This window comes from Squalius cephalus (genome assembly GCF_949319135.1).
Source record: "Squalius cephalus genome assembly, chromosome: 3".
Lineage (NCBI taxonomy): Eukaryota > Metazoa > Chordata > Actinopteri > Cypriniformes > Leuciscidae > Squalius > Squalius cephalus.
The window spans coordinates 2,623,021-2,627,260 of record NC_137124.1 but is presented as its reverse complement, the minus strand read 5'-3'; the positions used below and the strand labels follow the sequence as shown (position 1 = coordinate 2,627,260).

Sequence of the window (4,240 nt, the reverse complement as noted above, 5' to 3'; positions counted from 1 at the left end):
TTTTATGACATAAGAGTTGGCAATAAAAAATATAAAAAAAATAATTCTTCGACATGAAAAATAGACTAGTTAATGATTTAGTTGGAAGTTAGGTCACCTTTTAATAAAAGCAAACTATGTATTACTTCCCTTCTTTTGAAACCAAATAACTGATTTCTTGTTGCATCGCTGCATCAATAGATAAAGATTTACAATGACAGAAATGAAAAAAAGTCAAGTCAAGTTTATTTTTATAGCGCTTTTCACAACATAGGTTGTATCAAAGCAGCTTCACAGTAATAAATTAAAACAATACATCAGGAAAAATAAGGAAAAATAACATTAATGAAGTCAGCTTATGTGATGTTCTCAAGATTCAAGAACTTGAATGACTTTGGGAAACGAGTGAATGCAAACAGAGAACGATAACTGCAGAAGTGGGGGAAATTAGTGAAAAGTCTATTAAGAACTTTTTTTTTTTGCTTGACACAAATGTACTCAAACCAGTCAATTAATCTTAACTGGGTTTTCTGAGTAAACAAGGCATAGTATGTGAATACTAGATTACTAGATTTGTACAATTAAGTTCAAGACATTAAGTAAGTTAACTAAAAAGTGTTAGAACAACTGTTGGATTTCACAGTGTGTGTTGACTACTACTGAAAAGACATTCCTGAAGGACTCTTTCTGCAACTATAAGCACAAAACTCTATCCATAAAACACATACTTACACAGTTGAGTGACTGCATGAGCTATTTATAAAGATAATGACAATTGCCTGATACAAGTGTGATATTAAGCAAAAACAAGAGTCTTGCCACACTACCAGACAAATATATCATGAAAAACACACCAAGGCCTATATATACAAACAAATTGTACTTTATCTTTTTTTAAGCCCTATCAAACCCTCTGATGCATAATGTATACTATTGGCAGGTCTTTAAAATCTTTTTCTTTTTTTCATTTCAGTTTGTGATGTTACATCTTTACTCATAATTCTATATCACTGCTTTCTTGTTTTTTGTATTTATTTATGACAACATAAAATCAAAATGGCTGTTCAAGAATGAATATATATATATATATATATATATATATATATATATATATATATATATATATATATACACAGACCCTTTCCAAAAAATTAGAATATCATGGAAAAGTTTATTTATTTCCATAATTCCATTCAAAACGTTAAACTTCCATAGATTATAGATTCAGGGCCCACAATTTAAACAATTTCAAGTATTTAGTTGTTTATTTGTACATAATTTGGGCTTCCAGCTGATAAAACCCACGAAAACAGGATTTCAGGATTTCGTCTCCTTGTCTGCTGAAGGAAGCATGAAGTGCTCTGGAAATGTCCTGGTAGACGACTGCGTTGAGTGGACAGCACAGTGGACCAACACCAGCCGATGACATGGCTCCCCAAACCAACACAGACTGTGGAAACTTCACACTGGACTTCAAGCATCTTGGATTGTGTGCCTCTCCATTCTTCCTCCAGACTCTGGGACCTTGGTTTCCAAATGAGATGCAAAATTTGCTCTCATCAGAAAAGAGGACTTTGGTCCACTGTGCTTTATTAAATCCAGAGTCAACGCAGCCGTCTACCAGGACATTTTCAGAGCACTTCATGCTTCCTTCATTTTCCAGCAGGATTTGAACCGGCCCACACTGCCAAAAGAACCAAAACCTGGTTCAATGACCATGGTATCACTGTGTAATTACTGTGTGATTTCATGTAATATTCTAATTTTTTGAAATCCTGTTTTCGTGGGTTTTATGAGCTGGAAGCCCAAATTATGTACAAATAAACAACTAAAATACTTGAAATCGTTTAAATTGTTGGCCCTGAATCTATAATCTATGGAAGTTTAACGTTTTGAATGGAATTATGGAAATAAATAAACTTTTCCATGATATTTTAATTTTTTGGAAAGGGTCTGTATATATATATATACAATTTAGGGCTGTCAAAAGATTAATCGCGATTAATCGCATCCAAAATAAAAGTTTGTGTTTACATAATATATGTGTGTGTACTGTGTATAATTATTTTGTATATATAAATAAATACACACACATGCATGTATATATTTAAGAAATATTTGCATACATATACTGTATATATATTTATATAGTTTATATTATATATAAATATATATTTTTTTATATATATAAATAACAAATTTTTCTTAAATATATACATGCATGTGTGTGTATTTATATATACAAATTTAATTATACACAGTACACACACATATATTATTAAAAACAAACTTTTATTTTGGATGCGATTAATTGCGATTAATCTTTTGACAGCCCTAATATATTTACAATATTTTCTCTAGCTCACTCAAAATGCTTAATTTCTTGGGAAATATGGGATAAACAATGTAATGTTATATATATATATATATATTTAAAATGCGTTATAAATATTCATATTTATTTTTATAAATATTTTTTTATAAACAAGCTATTTTTTCCAATAACATCAAAACACATCATTTTGAGGAGAGAAAAGCTTAATGTGTATATTTATTCAATTATTAAATGATATTATGTTTCAGAGGGTTCATAAAAACAGCATGTTTATTCTGGCATCTTGCAGTAACTGTATGAATAACTGAGGAGCATGAATGATGAATATATGGAAGATCACTCCTCCTGTGAGAGTCTCCAGAGATCTGCTTCAGTGTGAATCTAAAAGTGAAAACCACAGAGCTTCAGGCGTTCCTCATCATTAAGCACATCACTGAGGGATTGTACAGCGGTTCTCCTGGATTCACTCACCGTTTTCCATCACTTCTTCTTGAGGAGTTTGAGACCAGCTCAGCGTCACATTGGTGATTCCTCTCACAGCCAGCGCTGACGTCAACTGCAGTGAACACTCATTAATATCATATTGATGGATCAGAACAGGATAAGAGACTCGCACCACACTCTCACCTCTTTAAGCACTTGCTCCGTTACTGTCGGGTCGGTCAGATCGGCGCTGGAGTTAAACGCTAGCTTCATGAACGATCGTTTTATATAATCTAAAGAAATAACTGCATCAAACAAACACAAGTATCAGTCACACATACTTAATCTTTATTATGATTATTGACTAAAGCCTATATTAAAAATTCTAATTAAGGTATGGACTGAGACACTTTTAAAATGTTGTCACATTAGGGAAATTTCATGTGCAAAAATGTCCAACGTTAGTAGCGTCAATAGCAATGTGCTGATTAATCTGCTAGAACAATCGGTTATCGGCAGGGCCGGAGTGGGGCCACTTTTCAGCCCGGGAGTTTCAGGCCCAAGACCGGCCCACTTTTTCCATGGTGGAATTCCAAATTAGCACTTTTTCCAAATTGGATAAATGAAGCAACAGTTCAGCTCGTACTATTGTGTAGTTTTTATTAATACCATGGTTCAACAAATAATGTAAATGTTAAATAATAATTCACTTAAGCTGAGAAGTTAACAAAAAATATTCCACTATTCCACAAGGATAGGTTGATAAATTAACAAAAGCAGAAAGAAAGAAAGAAAGAAAGAAAGAAAGAAAGAAAGCATTTGAAATGTATCCCACTCTTCCACAAAGAGGCATATTAAACGAATGTTTAATCAAAAAACGTGATACCTACTCTCAGATAAATGAGGCCTATGATTAATCAGATGCAAATAGAAATATAAAACCAGTCCTAATTGAAAGAAAACAAGTTGACAAAAAGATTAAATCCAATATTGGGTGATTATATTGCATAACAAGTGAGCTATTTTTTTGTAGACCGGTAATTTTTGACCGGGAACACAAAAGGTGTTTTAGGGTTTTGAACACAACCTGAGGGTTAAATAACTTTAATTCATATTGTTTACTCTGGTATCCTCTCTACCTGTCCCTGTAGTCATCATGGCCTCCTCATTTTCAGTGGGGGACGGGCTTGTCTGCTGCTCAGAAGCTAAAAAAAAATAATTAAGAGGTCATTTTACTGCATACACAGATCAAGCTTGAGTTTTGTTATCAATATTAAATTGCATAATATTTGCAAAGTCTATGAATCGCCATGTATTGAGTGATACAAAAAGGCTAATATTTTAAAGGTGCCCTAGAATGTGAAATTGAATTTATCATGGCATAGTTAAATAACAAGAGTTCAGTACATGGAGATGACATACAGTGAGTCTCAAACACCATAGTTTTCTCTTTCTTATTTAAATCTCGTTTTTGAAAAACACCCCTGAAAAACAGGCGAATCT

General features: G+C 32.7%; 1 long non-coding RNA gene across 1 annotated transcript; it reads right to left on the bottom strand.

Annotated features, from left to right (window-relative positions):
• Nucleotides 1–2,560: 2,560 nt before the first annotated feature.
• On the bottom strand, nucleotides 2,561–2,959 carry LOC307155862. Its single transcript, XR_013820596.1, has 3 exons — nucleotides 2,942–2,959; nucleotides 2,786–2,870; nucleotides 2,561–2,695 (listed from the first exon to the last, which is right to left on the bottom strand). It is a non-coding gene; the product is annotated as an uncharacterized lncRNA (long non-coding RNA).
• Between the last annotated feature and the right edge of the window lie 1,281 nt (nucleotides 2,960–4,240).